Genomic DNA, 21,692 nt, shown 5'->3' with positions numbered 1-21,692 from the left:
TTTTGATGTGACCTCTCAATTCCAAACGCCCTACAAAGCAGTGACTGCTCCCACTCAGTGTCAAAACAGAAAAAAACTGTCACACAGCCTGGTTCCGCTCTGTGTGAATGCAGAGGATTGGGACTGAGGGCACCACGGCTCTAATCTTGTTTGGAGGCCATTGAAAGCAACCGGAGCTACTTTGAAGGCGCTTCCATTCAAGCACAGGTTTTTTCCGCTGTAGAGAGAATAATCCCTCGCATAGATACAACATTAAAGTAGCCAAGCATAACACACAGGGGCTGAATTTCAAATCCACCCATTTGCATCTTGGAAGTGCCAACAATGGGGCCCTGCCTGCCTGTGTTCACACGCTTGTTGTTTTACTGCATGTGTAAATGTACAGCCAATTTTGTCCACCTACACGCAAGGAACGCTTAAGAAATTTACATTTCCTACTCAACTGATTCTTATGAGCAGTTTTCAGAAAGCAAAGCATAAAATAGTCTTTGTTCAAGAATCTATAGTCAACAAAAAGGATGCAATCTTGAGTTCATATTGTAAAGCTGTGGTTTTCTCACACTGATGCATTGCCCGTGCTTTCTCACTTAATAAAATCATTAGTATATGCCGAACGTTGGTTGTGAACTTATTGTTGAAATCTGCAATTATTCATCATCTCTTGGAGTTCATTGACATTTACCTTTTTTACCTCTTCAGTTTATAATTGTGACTGTCCAATGAAAAACATGTGCTACTCGAATCTCCATAGCGTGATTAAGTAGAAAAAAATTGTCATTGTAATTTTTTCCTACCCCTAAGAGGCACCAAAATCGGTGAAGCAGCTTGAAAAAAATAAAGCACATATTTTTCAAAACTTTTCAAACCTGCTAAGCTAACTTCAGTTATGTGTAAAGGCAAAATTAATATTTACCAACAAATATGGAAATATGGAAAGCTGCACGGCACTTAGCACGCAGTCCTCACAGCTAGAGATCCGGGTTTAATTCCACCCTCGGCCATCTCTGTGTGGAGATTGCGTGTTCTCCCCGTGCATGCGTGGGTTTTCACATTCCAAAAACATGCTAGGTTAATTGGCGACTCCAAATTGTCCATAGGTATGAATGTGAGTGTGAATGGTTGTTTGTCTATATGTGCCCTGTGATTGGCTGGCGACCAGTCCAGGGTGTACCCCGCCTACCGCCCAAAGACAGCTGGGATAGGCTCCAGCACCCCCGCGACCCTTGTGAGGATAAGTGGTAGAAAATGAATGAATGAATGAATGCTCTAGAAAGGGAGGCTGATTGTACCACAGATATGTAAGAATTACTAAAATATATTCACATAAAACTTAATGAAAAGACAAAAACTTATATACAAGCATAAATACAAAACATAAATACAAGCTTCAGCAAATAAAAAGGCACTTCTACTCAAAACTTGACCGGGATGTGAATCATTTTGGGAGGTGGAAGGAGAAGGTTATGGTGGACTAGCACAGCAACTGATGCTACGGTGGATAGTTTAGGGGTGGGAATTTTGTCTTAAGCGATGAGGCAAAGGAAATTACAAAATCCGTCCGTATGGAACAAGAGATGCACCACCAGTAAGTATCCCCTCCCCCAAACCTTACCGCCACCCTGACAGATGGAAGTGTGGGCGGTTGAGTTGATGGGCTACTGGGATTAAAACACTGTGGGCCCCATTTTAGACCCTGAAGACTGTCACTCTTCACAAGGTGGGGTGCATATGTGGCAGCAGTCACTGTGTGAGTGAGTGTGTGTGTGTTGTGAGTGCAGCCGGGTTAATGTCAAAACAAGCAAGGAAGCTTCCCGTCCCTTGAACCCCCCTCTGCTCCAGCCACCTTTATCCAATGAGCAAAGCAAGAGGTGGGGAGGGGATCATCTCAGTAACCTTAATTGAGCTCCTTTTAATTAATCAGCTCATCTAGAGAGGCCTGGTACCTGCAGTGGAACCCCCCTCTATAACGCCTTTATTTTAGCCCCCTGCCTCCAAACTCCCCATTCACCCTCTCCGACGCCCCCCCAACCCCAAACACAACATCCCCACACTGCTGCTCTGACATTGCGGTAATGAGGTAACACAGCTCCAATGTCATGCAAGTGTTGTGGCGACGTTATCTGTGGGAGCTCATCACACATGATGATCCTGATCCCTTTCCATGTTTGTGTTGATGAGTGTGCTCATAAGCTGCTCTACCTCTTCTGCAAATAACAACAGGATGCAACTCATAATGATGGAAAGAAAGGCTAAGTGGTTGTGAAATTTAGGACATTTCCAAAAGTGGTATTCAGTATTATGCCCTTTTTAAAGGGTACTAACTAATTGCTTTGCCACAAATGTTGGCTGTATTTGCAACTTAAAACATTGTCTGAGCTCTATTATTGACACAATTAAAAAGAATAGATAGGTACACACCAAAATCAGTACCTGAGTAATTAGAGTTGCCTCAAAAGTCAAACAACCCATCATCATGTTGAGATGTTAGCACATCTCATGACTTTTTTTGTATTTTGTGTTTCTCTGATGCACAACAGGTAAAGAATGAAAGCAAATAGAAAAAGTGTAATGATAACCACAGAACTGCAAAAGGAACTCACAGCAAAGGGACAGAAAGTGTCAAACTGATCCGTACAATTAATACAGATGACTGTAAACACTTTCTCAATCCTGCTCCATGATGATGTGTCAACTGTCTTCTATTTGTAGTTTTTGGGCCCCACGGCATCCTTAAAGTTAGCCACCATGACCACGTCTGCCACCATTTATAAATGGATTGTGGATGCTTGGGCATCATTGCTGAACAGCCACCTCATAAGGAGACTGACTCTGACAATGATGACAGGGAACCCGACATGTTTGATGGGGAAATTGACCAGCTGTTCAATTCAGATACAGAAGATGAGGACTGTGATGGATTTGTGTGAGAAGATGAATTCAAAATACAGTGAGTGTATTGTTAAATTGTAGAATAAAGTTCAACTCACACCAAGGATGAACAGAGAGACAGTGTGCGATTTGGAGAGTTGATGCGTTCAGGGTAGAATAAAAGAGCATTCATTTTCATTCATTCATTCATTCATTCATTCATTTTCTACCGCTTATCGTCACGAGGGTCGCGGGGGGTGCTACCCTGGACTGTTCGCCAGCCAATCACAGTGCACATATAGACAAACAACCATTCACACTCACATTCATACCTATGGACAATTTGGAGTCGCCAATTAACCTAGCATGTTTTTGGAATGTGGGAGGAGAAAACCCATGCATGCACGGGGAGAACATGCAACGCCACAAAAAGATGGCCGAGGGTGGGATTGAACTCGGGTCCCCAAGCTGTGAGGTCTGAGCGCCAACCACTCACCCGCCATGCAGCCGCCATCATAACAAAAATTTTTTTTTACAATTTAATTACAGCTATTAACCCCATCCATCCATGTTTTATGCTGCTTATCCTCACCAGGATCGTAGGTATGCTGGAGCCTATCCCAGCTGTCTTCGAGCGAGAGGCGAGGTACACTGGACCGGTCGTAAAGCTTACAGCACCTGGTATTCCCATGCGGCCTCCGGTCCAAGAACTAACCAGGCCTGACTCTACTTAGCTTCCGGGGTCAGACGAGACGGGGCACACACAGAGCAGTGTTATTAACATGGTAATTAATTATAAAAATACAAACCATAGGTTATGTTGCACAATTTGCAAGACACTACAACTTGAAAAAGTGCACTTATTGCAAGTATAATGCATGCTGTCAGCTGCATTTGAATATGAAATCAATTACTGAAACTAATGTTGTAAATAGCCCTTGTTAGCAGGGAAAAGGTCTTGAATACGGTTGGATAGTGTGCTAATTTGCAGTGAAATCTAATCCCAGGTTACTTCACATAAAAGGCATTATACATATTTTAATGGCGAGGTGGTTGTTTTCCAAGCAATTTTCTGCCAGAGTACATTTTTAATTTATTCATATTTAATTTATTGGTCTCTGCATAGCCACTCAGTAAAAGCAATCAACAACAGCATGTATGGGCCTCATGAAGACACAGCTCTCCTTGCCAAAGCAGCCTCTGCATGAGGATAAGCTCCCCTCTCCTGTGTGCATTCAGTCAGGAGGATATCTCCTCCAAAGAGACTGTTCACTTCTCATAAACAGCCTTTTAATCATGGAGAAAAACGGCAGGAAATGAAAAATGTGCCCAGCCTTGAATGGTACAAAACATTTCAATTTCTGTGGACTTGTGACTACCGTTACTGCTACCACAATATTCAGGGTTGGGGGCAGTGCCCTCACCTCGGCACCCCCCGCTCCGCTTCTCTCTCTCTCTCAGGTACTTCCTGCCCTCAAACGCTTCTGCACTTGAATTGGTTTTGTAAAGCGCTGGCACTAATTTAGTGTTGTGCGACTGCAGTTCTTATCACCTGCCTCCCCGTACACACACACAAATGCACACATATACACACTCCAAATATCTATCGACCCACTGACACACCTTGAGGAGAGATCCACACAACCTTACACATGGAAATGATTTCAATTAATTACCGCTCCCCTTTGACAAGGCAGAGAGGATGAGGGAAACAAAGGAGAGCCGACAACAGAAGCATTTCTCTGGTGTAATGTGCACCATGTGTAATGAGCAGCGGAAAGGTCATTTGACACATTTCTGCCAGAATGAATTCATTTATTCCGAGCACTTAATTCTGCAGTCACCTCATTGGTGCACGGCTTGGCAGCGCACCGAGTGGGTGCATTACCACAAGTGGAGGCTTACTTTCCTCCAATCTGAAAGTGCTGACCACAGGTCTGTGGGAATGCCAGAAGAGCAGAGAGATAGTGAAATGGAGTGTGGGAGATCCAATCACCCTTTCTCTCATATCCAAATCACCTCCATCACCTTCAGCATAATTGGAGCGTTCATTACAGTTCAGTAAAAATGCAGCTTGCCATTAGGTGGGTAATTTAAAAGTAGACTTGTGGAGAATGAGAGACTCAAGGGGTCACGATACGGGGTCACAGTCAAGTAAATAATGGGAATTGGTCCCACAGGGTTTGCAAAACCACAGAGGCTGTATAGCAGTGGAGCCAAATTCAACTTTCCGCAGAAGAAGGGCAGAAATTCAATCATCAAAGAGAAAATAAAATGGCCCCTGTGCCCTCTCAACATTGCAATAATTACAAGGGGGCTGCAATTTACTTCATGCTGATGAATTGAGAAACACTTGTGTGGTGACTGGAAACATTCTTGTTTTTTTTTTAACAGCGCTTGGCCTCATTTTGGGTGACGGGTGAGCTGTGGAGCCTATCCCAGCTGACTTTAGACGCAGGGTGTACCCTAGACCTGACAATTAACCTAACACATATGTTTTTAGGATGTGGGAGGAAGCTGGCTGGACTAACCGCAGAAATACCCTGCAAGCACGGGGGAGAACATGCAAACTCCACACATAGATGTTCAAAACCTCAATCTCCTGGCTATCCCAGCTGTCTTCCATCGAGAGAGAGGCGGGGTACACCCTGGACTGGTCGCCAGCCAATCACAGGCCACATATAGACAAAGAACCATTTGTCACATTCATAACTATGGACAATTTGGAGTCGCCAATTAACCTAGCATTTTTTGGAATTTGGGAGGAAACCGGAGTACCTGGAGAAAACCCACACATGCACGGGGAGAACATGCAAACTCCACATGGCCGAGGGTGGTGATACAAAAATAGCAATGTTCTTTTCCTGTGGCTTCTCCCATCTCTCCATCCATCTATTTTCTATACCGCTTATCCTCACTAGTGTCACAGGCATGCTGGAGCCTATCCCAGCTGTCTTCGGGCAAGAGGCAGGGTACACCCTGGACTAGTCGCTAGCCAATGCTCCAATTAACACCTCCATTCAGTTTGTGATTTATAAAAGCAAATAACCGCAGAGTTCTCTAAATAAGCTGGTTTAAAGAACATTTACAAGAAGCACTGTGGCTGTAGGCAACCTCTAAATGTATTATTTATGAACACCACATGATGGCAGTAGCTGCATTTGAATTATCATGTGTTCAGCACCTGGCATGCACTTCAAAATCCATCCATTTTCTATGCCACTTATCCTTACTAGTGGTGCTGGGGTATGCTGGAGCCTATCCCAGCTGTCGCCAGCCAAGCACAGGGCACATATAGACAAACAACCATTCACACTCACATTCATACCTATGGACAATTTGGAGTCACCAATTAACCTAGCATGTTTTTTGGAATGTGGGAGGAAACCGGAGTACCCGGAGAAAACCCACGCATGCACGGGGAGAACATGCAAACTAGCTGTGAGGTCTGCGCACTAACCACTCAACCGCCGTGCAGCCTGCTAAAAATATATACATAATATAAAAATAGCTGTACTAAGAACTAATCAGCTATCTAAATCTTTACTGACAATGTAGTCATAGTTTTGGTGCCTCATCACGATGAGATACCGTAAGACAGGGGTGTCAAGCTTCTTTTCATTGAGGGCCACATCACAGTCACGGCTGCTGATTTTGTTACACAATTGCACATGCATTTGATTATTATATTTGTAAAAACATACAGTCCACCCACTGATTGCATAAACAGTGCCAAATATCTTCCGGCCAATGACCACAATCAAACCACATTCCAGTGAAAGATGAAAAATGTGCAGCCTAATGTGATGCCCTGCTCAACTTCTGGACTATTTTTGCATTTTTTTAGTGGAATCATTTGACTAAAGTTAAAGCAGAAACATTTCATGGCTCAAAGGAAGCATATTTACCATGTTTAGGTTTAAAAACAGAGTTGTTACTCATGCTCTTAGGGTTATTTTATAAACTTCACAAAGACTAGAGAACAATGTCTCCGCAGTGGCGCCTGCAGTCACTGCTGATAACGTGATTTTAGATTCTCTTTGAGAGACTTAAACGCTATTGCTACAAATCTTTGTGTTTATACCCTTGCAAAGCTCCAGCTAATGACCATGTTTTTTTCTTGGTGAAAATGCATCTACATTAAATATGAATAAACACATCATGATGAAATAATTACCCAATGGTCTTGAGTGTAGCTGCTCTACAGAGGCCTAAGACTGTAGTAATAACAAAAACAAAGCACGATAATGCGTTTCCACACTGCAGCAAAGGCTAATAATGAGTTTTGGATGAGGAAAGGCCACACACATCTTAAGGAGAGTCCTAAGAATTGATAGCAAAAAAAGAGGACAATGAAAAGTATGCTTCCTTGTTGGAAAGGATGTCCAGAGGAACATGTTAGGATGACATACGGCATGCTCTCACAGAGCAGAGGGGTGTACTTTCTCTCAACCCTTTTACCACTCAGGAGGCAGATTGGACTTCTCACTCTCAGCAATACTCGGCATTATTGTCCATTATCACACCGTGGTCCATGTGTAAGGTGACAGTGGTGCTCTGATGGAGAGGCGACGGGGGGGACCTGGACTGCAATAACATATTATTAGCTTTTTTTCAAGGCTCCACTGGGCTGGATTTACACTGGATATCCACAGCCCTTCGAGGGCAGCCTACTGTCACCGTTGTGTTCACCAGCAGAGCAATAGCCACTGATAGCCAGATGTGTGTGCACGCTCAATAGTCAAGGTCCCCTGCAAGGCACACATCAGGGATGTGACTCGACCCTCGCTGGCCACTTCATTAGGCACACCTGCTTTGATAACATCCAATAAAAGAGATGTATCAACAATTCTGCCTTTAAGGGGTTCTTGCGTTTGCTTTCACCCCTCAATTTTACAGTTATGGTTTATTAGTTTCGGACATGTTTAACTAGTTTCATCACATAATTACGGGTGGCACGGCGGACAAGTGGTTAGTGCGCAGACCTCACAGCTAGGAGACCAGGGTTCAATTCCACCCTCAGCCATCTCTGTGTGGAGTTTGCATGTTCTCCCTGTGCATGCGTGGGTTTTCTCCGGGTACTCTGGTTTCCTCCCACATTCCAAAAACATGCTAGGTTAATTGGTGACTCCAAATTGTCCATAGGTATGAATGTGAGTGTGGAAAAAAGCGGTAGAAAATGAATGAATGAATGAATGAATCACATAATTACATTTACACAATTCATTCAGGCTCACGCAGTAGGAAGAACCAACAGTTGGGGTTTTTGGGGTCTCCTTTCGTTCATGTTTGCTTCTGCATTCGACACTCCGCCTCAGACTCTCATTCTGCAGCGTTTCAATCATATGTTTTAGCATGCGGCTTATAATCCGATGAAAATATGGTATGTTAGGGAGGTTAGTGTGCAGGCCACACAGCCAGGAGACCCAGGTTCGGTTCCCCGCATCTCTATGTGGAGTTTGCCTGTTTTCCCCGTACATGCGTGGGTTTTCTCGGGTGCACTCAGGTTTCCTCCCACATTCCAAAAACATGCTAGATTAATTGGTGACTCCAAATTGTCCATAGGTATGAATGTGAGTGTGAATGGTTGTTTGTCTATATGTGCCCTGTGATTGGCTGGCGACCAGTCCAGGGTGTACCCCGCCTCTCGCCCGAAGACAGCTGGGATAGGCTCCAGCATGCCTGTGACACTAGTGAGGATAAGCGGTATAGATTGATGGATAGAATTAAGTGCCCCTTACACTACACTACAACGTAATTGCTCCTTACTGTTGTTGTCAGGAGAGAATACAAAGACAATAGTCCAAAAGTCAAACCCACTACTTTCACGTGCATGAAGATGTGTCATCTAACTATTGTGATTTCTCCTCTTGTAAGTAATAAATGACAGCACAATAGAAATAATCTGAACGTCTTGACTGGAAATAATCCACAAAGTCAAGGATATTGCAAGAATACAGCTGAATAAAAGTAAGGGGACAAGCAAACCGGCTGTAGCACAAATTCACAGTGTGAGTGCAGGCCAAAGTGGACTAGGGGAGGGAGGTAGAATCATGGCCAAGTGCCGCTGTGAATACACCCTAACACGCAAACTGGCCGTATCACGTATGTATATAGTATATAGTTTTGTGCTGTGTGAGCTCACTGACTTTGGAATAATATTTACAGTGTTGGTATCATTGTGTGCATCTGCTCACACACGTAAGCGTTGCAAGGCCTTTTGACAGTGTGAAGCACATGTTCACCTTCCTGCTTAATTCCACATGTTCCTGTCCTTGGTAATGTTAACAACCTCCCTGGTGACTGATGTCTCTGGTCCCAGCCCTGTTTATAAAACAATCAGAACTTCGTTAAGGGACAATAACATCAGCTAGGCTCAATTATGGTGACATTTTGCTGACATGCAAAATGCCTCGCCTTCCGATCGTTTTTTTTTTAAATGTAAAATACTGATGTGCCTGTATTGAGCGTTGTGGATGAACTTTGGGACAATCGATGGTATTGATGAATCATAGATCATACAAGTCAACAAGACTGACACCAGAGGAGAGAATTCCTTTCACGCAGAAAGTCAGCGTTGAAATGTAATCATAATCAGACAAAGTGAGTTATGTATAATCAATAGCACAATTAGGATAGTAAGTGGAACGTGTTCTTTCAATACAGACAATGAATGCATTCATTGGGGTTGCAATATTCTTATTAAATTCATGTGTAAACCTGTATAATATTCTACCCTGACATTTGCCTCAATTACATTCATATATGCCTGATAAATATACAAGTCCATCCATCCATTTTCTATGCCGCTTATCCACACCTGGGACACAGGGGTATGCTGGGGCCTATCACAGCTGACTTTTGGGTGAGAGGCAGGCCCTGACTGGTCAATCGCAGGGCACATATAGACAACCAACCACTTAACCTCACATTCAAACCTATGGACAATTTAGAGCCATGCACTCATGGGGAGAACATGCAAACTCCACACAGAGATGCCCCGAAGGAGACTCGACCCCAGATCTTTCCGATCACCTTACTGTGTGGCCAACATGCTAACCACTCACCAAGAAAAATATGACGTAAAATATGATAAGAAACATACTGTGGAAATATGAAAGCCATCTTCATTCCAAACAACACTTAAAGCGTGTTAAAGAGTTAAAGCTCTTCTGAATGCCTCGTATTTGTATTTAAGCAATTTTATACTTGAAAATGCTTCATTTAGGCAAAAAATACTTACAGACTAACAATACTAACATATTAGACCACAGAACAACATGATTTATTAATGAATATATTTTGGGAAAAACTGTGATAAAATGAATTCTCAAAATTTAAACCGCGATGTGGCACGGGGCAACTGTACCATAATTCCCCCATATTGTGATTTATACCATAGTCCTACATTTATTTAATCCTTGAACATGACAACATACAATCGAAAATGTTAAATGACTTGATTAATGCTAACATGCTAACATTATCCTGCTAAAACCGATCATAATAATGAGTTTGTATCAGTGTCTACGTCTGAAAATGCTAAAAATGTTAGCATATTAGAATGATAACATGGTGATATTAGCATGCTAACACCTAGCATGATAACGCTAAGTGTCTGCTGCACTTTTTGGGGAATTTTTCTCATCATACACAATCCTTATGTGAAACAGGAACACATATACGTATCTTTCCGTTTTATGTGCACTCTAGTGTGAAAAAACAAGTTAATATGAGCTAGCTAACAACAGACATCATGGGAAATACCCATTTTGATGCAATTGCCCTAACAAAAAAAACAAAACAAAAGAAAAATGGGTATTGACAAACAAGGGTTATTATAAACATGGTTGTCTTATATTGGAGGGGGTGTCAATAAGGAAGTGATACTCATTACATATTTTCAAGAAGGAATATTTGTTGTGTGCAACAATACGCATTACATATGACTCACATGATGTGGGGCCTTTTTCTGATGAATTCTCTGCAGAGTGACACAACCTGTGCCTTCATCTTCATTAGGACATGACAACTGTATCTGTAAAAACTTTCAATCTGTCGCAATCATTTCCGACCATTCAAAACAGAACCACAAGGTCTAATCACTTCTGACACCTCATTGTTGAAAACTCATCATCTCCTCTTATATCCTCCTCATTATTTCCCTGACAGTTTAGTCCGGTACAGTAATTGTTACTTTTCCTGCCTGTTCATTTTGTACAATTAGAAGACGTTAAAAGGTGGGTAGGTTTTTAGACCTTTTCTCCATCAGACATCCTGTTGCCCTGCATTCTTCCATTCACTGGCTTTTGTCGATTAACCACAATGTGGCGACTTACTATAGCGTCAAATCCTGCCCCTTTCTTTTATAAACTGCTTCAAATATAAAGAGTCTTGCCAGGCAGTCAACATAGGGGGTCAGATGGAGGGGCATTCTTGTGTCTGGCAGTTGACACTTTCAAATGTTAATGGATGGGAGTGCCGAACAAAGTTGAAGTGGGTCTGAAAATGCTAATTGTCTCTAATTCATGCAAATAGGTTTCATAATGGAAGAGTTAAGCATTCTAAATATGCAATTTGAGGCAATCAGTCCTTTCATTTGGGGGGGCGGCACAGGTGTAGTGGATTGGAATTCATCTTTCACACACAGTGACTCATTTGTCATTTTGACCACTGAAAGAAAGGCCCTCCTCCTTTCATACAGTATGAACTGATGTCGGGTTTGGGGGCGTGGACGACAAAAAACATGTAATTGTGCTATAGAAGCAAAATGTGACACTATCTGACTGGTTTAAGAAACAGCTATATTGTCAATAGTGTATATGCAACATGGGCCAGCACTCCTGATTCTGAAGGCCCGGGGCAGATTACATTGCTAACACACAGAATCTGTTGGGCAATAAAAAAATCTAACACAGTTACATGTACTGTAAGCAGTGCAGCCGAGAGACACACTACAAAATGAAGACTGTTATGGAGTAAATGAATACAACTTCATGAAACACATACTAGAATTTAAGTGGCCAATCGATCAGCCACCGATCGGGTGATATAAGTGAAAAAGGACGTGATCAAGATCAGCTGATACTTGCTCAAAAACACCGATCCCCTCTGCCGATCAGCTCTGGCTCTGCTGCAGCATCCAGAACAAGCATGTCTGCCGTGTGTGGCACTTCCTGTCTTTGTGAGAGTGACATAAGTTTTGCACCCTGCAAAATGTGCCTGAAAAATATCTCACCAGGGTGGCGCTTTGAAAAGCTTTAGATTGCTGCAGCATTTGGGGCACCTTGTCAGTGTGTGGTGGGTTTAAGGCTCACAATGTGATCATGTCATGCAGCAGTTGTAAAGACCCAGTCCCAACCCGTTGTACTTGCAAGTGTGGGCAAAATGTTGGTGTGAGTACCGCCTCAGTAAGGATTTGGGAGCATGCAGACACTATGTAGCACTTTTAGTGCAGGACGAACCTTTGTTGTCTGCAGGGATGTGTCGGACTCCGGATGATGTGTGACATGTGACAAGTGAGCATTTGAAATGGCCGTTGTGCACACTCTTCGGGCACAGAACAGGGAGTCAGCTGCATCTGCACTTCAGAAGGCAGCGGATGCGGCTAGAGGGACCCAGCAGAGGTGGATAAACTGGCTATTCATTCAGCTTTTCACTTAATAATGTGATTTGTGGATACCAGCATTATGTTAATGGTCTGGTAAAATAAGCATATTGTCTTTGTTTGTCTTGAAATAAGCTATGAAAATAAATGTTACAAAAATGAATAGCGCTTGGCCAGCATTTTGTAAAAGTATCTCTCACAAGAAAAAACACTGATGACCCCTAATATATCCAGTAGTACATTTAAACATTTACACTGCATGTATGTGATTGGTATTTGTGTCGGTATGGGATGATTTCACTTATGGATTATTGGGATCGGTATCAGGAGCATAAAATCTTGATTGGAATATCCCTATAGAAAACCATTAGTTGATAATTTCATTTTCCATTTATTCTGTTAATTATATATACTTTAATTTCTTATGTGACCTTTCACTTTCTGTTTTCCAGCAGCCTGTTCTGATAATGAATGTGACTTTTGGACTATATAGATGTGAAATTGATGCCATATTTGTTATGTATATGTTTACTTTTGTTAATTTTTTTTTCTTTAAATCTCAACACTCCTGGTCCCTTTGGCAACACTTCCTGTATCCAGTATGTCCGACCATAAAAGTATGGCAGTAAAAGATGCATGGTTACGCTACACATTCAGCCCACTTGTTTCACCTGTTGTTTTTCTGCTCACGCACAGCCAGTCCATTTAAAACAACAGTTTTTTTTTCCACCTTATCTTAGCGTGTGGTTGTCAATTATTTTCTGTCATGTCCCCCACTGGGAGTGTTTTTGCACCACCCCAATTTGAAATACTAAAGAGAAAACGGATATCTATTTATTTATCTGTACAGTACAGACTGAACTGCAAAGTGAAACCAGCATAATGCAACAAAAGGGCAGTGAAGCATAAAAGTGTATTCACGAGTCAAATTGCATGCTGAGTACAATAAATTCATACATGTTGGCAGGTCTGCACTAATACTGAAAGTCCTCCCTGCCACTCACACACCCGATAGTTCACTGTGTTACCCCGGGGGTGTTACCCCACTATTTGGGGTGTGGCACTGCTCATTTGTTTCGGCATTTAGTACAGTGTTAGCAATCGGCATTTAGCTATCTTAATTATCTGTACCTCAGCCTTCAAAACAGTGGCATGCAATACATAACATGTTAATGAGTTGATTGGTTGCTTAAGTAAATACGTACCAACAGGATCTTATCATTGGCTTGACAGTGTTTGTCATTGTGTTGCTATTATTGTTGCCTGTGTTTATTTCTTTTACCGTTCAGATTGAATTTTAAGATGTAAGATGCATGGATTTGGTTTGTTTATCAGGATAGACATAAACACAAACAAAAACATTACATCCGTGACTGAGGTAATCACATTTTTAAACAAATCCAAGTCCAAAACATCTTATCTTTTTGCCGTTACAGTCCACTTTCATTGGGACCAAGCGGGGGAAATGCCCAACCAGATCCAACAGAGGGAGCTGCATGTATAGGACTTGAATGGATGTAACCTTGTACATCTTGATATTTCAATTGAATAAGTCAGATTGACAGATTTCAGATTGTTCAACATTGGTGGAGGCCCACACTCTCCTGCGTGTCCCCTTGCAAAGGCAGAAGGTTGTGGCCAGTGCTTGTATTTTACTCTAACGATGGCAGTGTAGTATCATGTTTTGGTTCATTAAAAAGAGAAGAGGAGTCTTACCTTCCTGAGTGTGACATGAGGAGCAGCCAAGCAGACATTTCGGACCACTATTATTGTGATCATTTCAAGCAGACAATAATGCAGGAGGTCATGTTTGAGCTTGTAATAACATGGTGTAGCAGCATCACCGCAGACCGGGGATTGTGTGCCTTTGAGGTGTAAATAGCCGTCGCTGTGCAGAAAAGAGGAGGTAGCCCTGCTTAATGAACCAGACAAGAAAAAACCTTGTTTAAAAGGACAAATCAGATCAGAAGATTTCAAACCCATTAGTTGCTACTCACAGGGAATGATAATAATGATAAAGGATGGTCAGGCCTTTTGATTCAGGAGTAGCAAAGTGTGTTGTCTTGGGAAAAAATCTTTTCCTGGAGGAGAATCAAAGAGCAGTTCATTTTCACGCTGACCTTCAGGGCTCAAGGCGGCCAGACAAGGGCACAAACAGATTGAGAATTAATTGGTGCAATTAACATTTTGTGATTATAAGGACTTGAGATCAATATCCTATGCAAATGGCAGTATTGATGTGCAGCAGAAACCTTGTTAATTGTGTTTGGCGAACAAACAGGCCCCTGCGACACTATTCCATTATGGAACAGCGTGCACACAGAGCTCCAAGCCGCTGCCCACTTTAGATGCATGAGGACAAGCGGCCATCCTAAACTCAAGACTCTTAAAGAAAGTTGCACAGTTTGATTATCGCTGTCTTTGGCCCCTTTATTGGCTCTTTGAAGAAGCCTTTAGAGGGTGGATGAAGATTCCTCAGTGTTGCTGTGATCACAACGCTCATGTCAGGCCGCAGAAGATTACACAAGTGGTCCTCTGCTTCTTTTCTCTGACCGTTTGTAACAGTGAGCATGTGAGGAAGAATCAAAACGCTCTCTGCTGACAGCCATTGAAATGAATTAGTTTCAGCTTTATTGCTGCGGACTGGATTTTCCACTCTCGTTATTAAACTGCGTTAAAAATGCACTTTCATTTCAGATAAGTACCAGTAATCCTGTTTGCAAAGCGCAGCAGATGAAGTTAAATATAATTTAAGCAGAAACGGAAACGACTGGAACAATGTCATCACTGAAAGTGAGATTGAAGTGATGCTATTCTTAATCATTATTATTATTTCCATTCCGGCTGGTGCAAAATGATGCGACTGATGGTGGCAGCAGCACTTAGCAGAAGGTGGGGAAAGTAGAGAATAACGCTGCATATATTAATGATCCAGCCAACAAATCCATGCTCACTAGTCACCGTCTCACATTTTCTTTCTGTGACAATTGGCTGCCAGATTCTTGCACCGCTTACGTCCTATGGCCTTGGAAAAAAAAAATACAACACACAGAGCTGGCAACATACTAAAAGCTCAGAGCTAGTGTTAATTAGCTCATTTTGTGGGCCAAAAGAACAGTTAGCACTAGTCTTTTATTTGCTGCAATGCCTGCTGTGGTGGTGGTGTTCATGTAATGATGGAAACTGTATCGGTCTTACCTGTGTTTACCTGCCGTGGAATCAAGTCATAGATGCTGAAGAATGCCACGCCACCAAACAGCATTTATAACCGAGGTTCTCAAGAGTAAGATTACATGTTGTCTAATGAAATGTTACAATTGAAATCACATTAGCCATTTGGTTGCATGCTAATTACACTAATTCCTTTCAATTTGGGGCTGTGTTTCTTTCAGCATTAGCCTTTATTCCCCTGGTAATGAAGTAGGCATATTAACTAGGGAACACCAGAGGGAGGAATATGTAGAAATGGAATTATGTTAGCATTGCTGGAACTGCACTACATCATACTGTTTTTAATGAGTAGCCCCTTTGATGTGGATAAATATGAGAAAATTTTAGGCACTTTTCGGTATGATGCAGTGTAGTTTTACTTTACTGAAAAAAATAACCCAAAAAGTAAACATATTATTGAATTACTACCTGTCTGTCTCTTTGTCAGCAGATGTAAACATACATATTTTTGATTCTATTGTAAGAGATTTGCGCTCTGTCATTGGCTGGCGACCGGTCCAGGGTATACCCTGACTCCCAAAAAAGGAAGATAATTAAACTTAATAAGTTGATATATTATGTAAATAAAGTTGTAGTATTATGGAAAAATAAGAATAAAATCAATATATGACAAGAATAAATTTGGAAAATAATCACTTTTATGAAAATAAAGGCAAAATATCATAAGAATAAAATTATTATGAGAGAAAAAAAATGGCTTTTATGAGAATTAGAGTCAATAAGTTACAAGAAAGAGTTATAGTGAAGGCTACTGACTGAAAAATAAAAAAAATATATTATATATTGTAAAGCAACAATTATATTGTAATGGTGGCTGAATAACTACACATCAGGGGTACACCCTGGATTGATCAGCCAATCACAGGCCACATATAGACAAACAACCATTCACACTCACATTCATACGTATGGACAATTTGGAGTCACCAATTAACCTAGCATGTTTTTGGAATGTGGGAGGGAACCGGAGTACCCGGAGAAAACCCACACATGCACGGGGTGAAATATGCAAACTCTACACAGAGATGGCCGAGGGTGGGATTGAACTCGGGTCTCCTAGCTGTGAGGTCTGTGCACTAACCACTCGAACTCTGTGCAGCCCATGTATATTTTTATTTTATTTTATTAATTATTATTTTTCCAGTTGGGGGCATTTAAACATTTACTTACAAATACAAATTCAGATACTTTTCAGACCTCCACAAATACACAAAATACTGTATACACAAAATACAGGCTGCGTTGCACATCCCTACTTTACAGTGATGCCAAATCCCACTCACAAACTCATGTATTATTAGCATTCTGATGAACTTCCACTGTATGTGAGATTTATCAATATCATCAAAACAGAGGCAAGACAGAAGAAAATTGTAAACAAACAGATGGAAATAAACTCTCCAAAGGTGCCTCATGAAGCTGAACCCAACTCTAAGGAGGATCTGATATGTCATGGTATGGGAATCTATCCCTGCCATAGAAGAACATTGCGCATGTCGAGATACAAAAACAGAGTCAAAATAAGGGATATGGTTAATCATAAACCTGGCAGCCGAAGTGCCTATATCGGTTGTGGAGAGCAGGTGAAAAATACACAATAGGGTAGCAGTTTTAGGCGTGGTTTAAAAAGACCTTGTCAAGATTGATGTCTCTCCTGTAGCTATGGTTAATAGTGAGGGAACTCTGCTGAAATTAGAATCCACTTTTTCTAAATGTGCCACCTGTGAATCGAGGACGTCAGAGGGGGGGAAAAAGGAAAGGTTTGTGTCATTTCTATAGGTGGCCAACCCACCCCAGGAAAGGAGAACAGCCAATCTGCGAGGTATAATAGATATGTCAAGAATTGCTAAATCATAGGTGTCCCACACAGACAGACAACAAAGGCCAGCATAATGTCATTCTGGAGGGTGCAAAGAGGCAAATCAAGAAAAAAAAACAGCACAGATGGAAAAACATTACATTTAGTGACCCAAAAACGGATGTTTTTATTTACTTTCCTTTGAACTATTCTTTCTTTATTATTACCTTTTTTGGCATCTCTGTCCGGCTGCATTATGGAAATGAAGTAATACTCCTTTGCTTAACAATAACACACTGACTTTGAATCCGCTTACTTAAGGTTTGATTGCTTCTTGACGCTGGTTTTAAATGAATTGTGTTGAGGAGTGATAAAGAGCTTATTGCCAGGAATAAAAGCCCAGAGCAATGAAGAAAAGCTACACATGGAGTGGCTAGGCGATACAGGCTATTACGGTGAGGGAATGGTGTCCTTGACTGCCAGGACGGCTTAGAATTTTATTTCATCTTGTTTTGCTGGCTGGCTGACAATGATGCGTGACTCTGGCACCGGAGGAAGAGGGCAAGAACGGGCACCATTTGAGATCACATGCACACTATGTGTGTGGAACTGTGGGAAAGTAACTGAATTCATGGGTTGGGTGACGAGAACGACTGTATGTCGTTATAGTTGTCTCAAAAAGACAACTATAATGACTGCAGGTGTCTTTTTGAGATGGTTATTTTGTATTACAGTCTTCTTTTTGTTGTTATCCACTCTGAAGGTGACCTTATTTTGAATACCATAAACCATGACACTCAATCCAACAATGGGATAGTCAGAGTTTATTCAAAGATGCCACATAATTCCAATGCATTTAACATATTCTGTATGAATATGAAATTGGTATTGTAAAATCCTATTACAAATTCAAAACGAAGAGCTTTGAATGGCACAAAAATTATTCCAAAAACAGAATGACACAGAAAGCTAAGGTCAAATGCTAATGTTATGTTTTGGAATGTAACAAATATTTTGGGGAAAAATATGCTCTTGCGAGAACTTGGGAATTTGAGGTGACAATGTGCATGATGTTCCTAATTTTCAACTCGACTTCAGCGTCAGAGGATTTAGGAGTGTGCATATGTTTTGCTTTTTCTTTGGCTTTTAGGCAACACTGACCCAAAAAGTTGCCCACACGAAAGCCTCGCAGGGATTAAGTGATATCTAGGCCTACTGTGCTCAATTTGATCCAATGAAAAACAGTGAAAACCAGGAAATTTTCATCACTTTCTAAAACAGATCCAGGGTGCCCAAGACAGGATGTGAAAACAAACAGGATGTTTGGTCACCTTATCCAGTGTGCTCTACACAATGGATTGCGCGTGAGTTACCAGTTGCTTATAATCCAAATCAAATTTCAATAGTTACTCGGACAACAAACTTCCATGTACAGTATCCGGGTCTGGGTTGCATCGGCATCAGTTTCAGTAGGGAGTCCCAGACTTCCTGGTCTCCAGCCATCTGTTCTAGCTCCACAGGGAAGACACTAAGGTGTTTCCATGCCAGCTATAAGAAATAATCCCTCCAAAGTGATAAGTGAATTTCTGCAAAGTAGGATAAATTATTTATAAATGGAATATCTTTTTACTTAAATCGTAGAAATATTGATATTTCTAATTTTCTAAATACGATAGTTAACATTATTAAAGCCCCCTCGACATGAACTAACAACCCCATAGTCACCTTTGCACTAGTATTATCCAATAATTACCCAATATTATACACCATAGTCTCACAACTTTTGCTACAGTGTGCTGCCATCGTGACCAGTGCTGTGAGATAAATGCAGGAGATCACTGCTCTGCTCCATTATTGTTGTTTGTTAGCATGTCTCATTCTGTGTTCGCTGCACTTTGATTTAATGCCTATTAACAAATAAACTTTCGCTTAGGGCATAGATAGCGAGGCTATCTAAGTATTTTCATTCCAGCTGCACTACAGGTTACAGTCAGCTAATGTAAGCCCTGGTTGGAACCTTGGAAGAACTTACGATGGCTATCATTCTGGGAGTTGCGTGTGTTTTGAGTACACATTCTGACCTCTGGCATTTCATGAGCTGAAGCCTTGAAACCTCATGCAAAGTGGGAATTGTTGTTTATCAGTGCAGTGGAGAGAATTGTTGAAGTGTAATGGCTCTCTAGTGGGTTCAATATGCAAACTTCTGTACGCGCAGCACTTTAAGGCCTCTCCTTTGAGCTCTGTGTTATTTGCTTGGCTGCATCATTCGGGAGCGGCCAGCCCTTTTGGAAGTTGTCAGTACTTTGTCAAGGTGAGTCTGTGGTTAAATGAAGCGGCAAGATTTCTCCAAGTTCATCAGTGTTGTTTTGTTTCTGTTGGACAAACATGGGCAACTGTATTTATTTATAGAACTTGGATTTAGGGAGTACCCTGCCTCTCGTCCCAAGTCAGCTAGGATAGGCTCCAGCATACCACAGCAACTTTAATGAGTATGGATGGATTTACATGTCATTTGCTATGATGCAGACATGCTACGCCAGTGATGCTGAGCTAAATGGTAGTAATCAGTAGATATTGGTGATAAATTAATAGCTAGTATGGCTGTGTGTTGTTTACATATTATCCACTACTGATGAAGAATATAAATTCATAAATATGAAAAAAAATCACAATTATCACAGGAAAACCAGTAGCAATACAGATACATGGAGAATGTGCGATAAAAGCTTGTCTTGATGTTCAGAATTCCGCTGATGCTGTTGAGTGATGCTATTGTGGACAGCAGCGGAGAAACGTGTGTGTGTAAGAATTGAGCACTGCTGCTGGGGTGCTAAGGTCGGCAATAAAGTTTAAACAGAGCACCAGACTCTGCGTATCTGTCAGGATGTCGCATTGCTTATGAGATGTTAATTATGCAATATCACCTTTAAACACATGTTGCAAGTGGCCGAGTCTGCATTAATTTAGCACTGAAATGAGGCATCAATACCAACTTTTTTCCATTATAGTTACTACCGTTTACATCAGCATCAGTGGCATTACAATACAGAGTTATCTTAAAGTTACTATTAGTTATTTACTTCCACTGAAATTAGATAAAAAGTAGTTACTGCTGAACATTGGTTCAGGACCCCAGAGTATTTACTGTCAATTTATCATATATCAAGGCGATACAGAGCACCAAAATTATTTATTTTTTCACAGTATTTTTCTCCACAGTGTAATTCGATTGAAAAAGTATAAATAGTGAGTATGAAAATGTAAAAGAAGGTCTACATACAGAATTGACAAGAATAAACCAGGTGAAAGTGTACAGTGTGGTTCAAAGGTGAATGTAACAGTTAATTAAGTTAATTTAGAATCCGAACATTTTTTTATTTCTTCTATATTAGCACTTGTTGTGCTTTGATAATTATGACATCTGTGGTTGATTTTGTTTTATATTGATGAATGTATTACTTAGATGTCATTTTATGCATATTATTGAAGTATTAACATTGTTTTTCTGGTCAACTTGCATGTCACAAGATTTAATGAAAGAACGTTTGTATATTCTCCTATTTATAAGTACCAATTCACCCTGTAGTTAGCTGGGGACCAGTCCAGGATGGGTCAGTCATCTGGGATAGGCTCCTGCTGACCCATCCCCCTAATCAGAACAAGCAATATAGAAAATGGATGGATAGACGGAAGTACTGGTTCATTTCAAAAGTACCGATTTCAACATCCAAAAGATACCCAACCCTAACTGTACAGTAAGTGGCTTTACAGTTAAAAATCTACTTGAAAAAAATACTAGCCTAGATTGGAATAGGGTGCATTAAAAAGGAATGGCATTCTATCAGAGCTCTATAACTTCAGGTTGAAAGCAGGCTAACCATCAAACACAGTAGGATGACCTTAAAATGAGTGATATACGCTATAGACTGTATCGCTTGAGCTGACATTTCAGCAACATGGTGTACGGTATTTCTCACAACTTAAAAAGGAAGCAAGGAGCATGACAACCCCATTTTACATCAATAGATCCTCCACGTTTTTGTGCAACCTTTAGAGCACATCTTTTTTGAAAAGTTTGGAAGTGCACCCTTAAACTTCCTTTGTATTTGCAAAATTCTGGAGTTATTCTTTTGTCTTTCTAATACTGTATGTTACGTGTTGATATTTAATACAGATTGCAGTCATTCT

General features: G+C 41.1%; 1 protein-coding gene across 2 annotated transcripts in view; it reads right to left on the bottom strand.

Moving 5' to 3' along the window:
* The window catches only part of LOC131139638 (uncharacterized), a 51,932-nt gene that overhangs the window by 21,081 nt on the left and 9,159 nt on the right, over window positions 1-21,692 (bottom strand). Inside the window, exons 2-3 of one of the 2 annotated variants that reach the window (XM_058089424.2) lie at window positions 14,473-14,556; window positions 14,192-14,390 (exon numbers count right to left, since the gene is read on the bottom strand). The gene's annotated coding sequence lies outside the window, so the exon portion shown is untranslated. The remainder of the gene's footprint in view (window positions 1-14,191; window positions 14,391-14,472; window positions 14,557-21,692) is intronic. The other variant, XM_058089423.2, reaches the window with a different exon arrangement.

This window comes from Doryrhamphus excisus, linkage group LG13 (assembly GCF_037039965.1).
Source record: "Doryrhamphus excisus strain RoL-2023G ecotype Guam linkage group LG13, RoL_Dexc_Guam_v1.1, whole genome shotgun sequence".
NCBI lineage: Eukaryota > Metazoa > Chordata > Actinopteri > Syngnathiformes > Syngnathidae > Doryrhamphus > Doryrhamphus excisus.
This window is presented reverse-complemented; position numbering and strand designations above follow the sequence as displayed.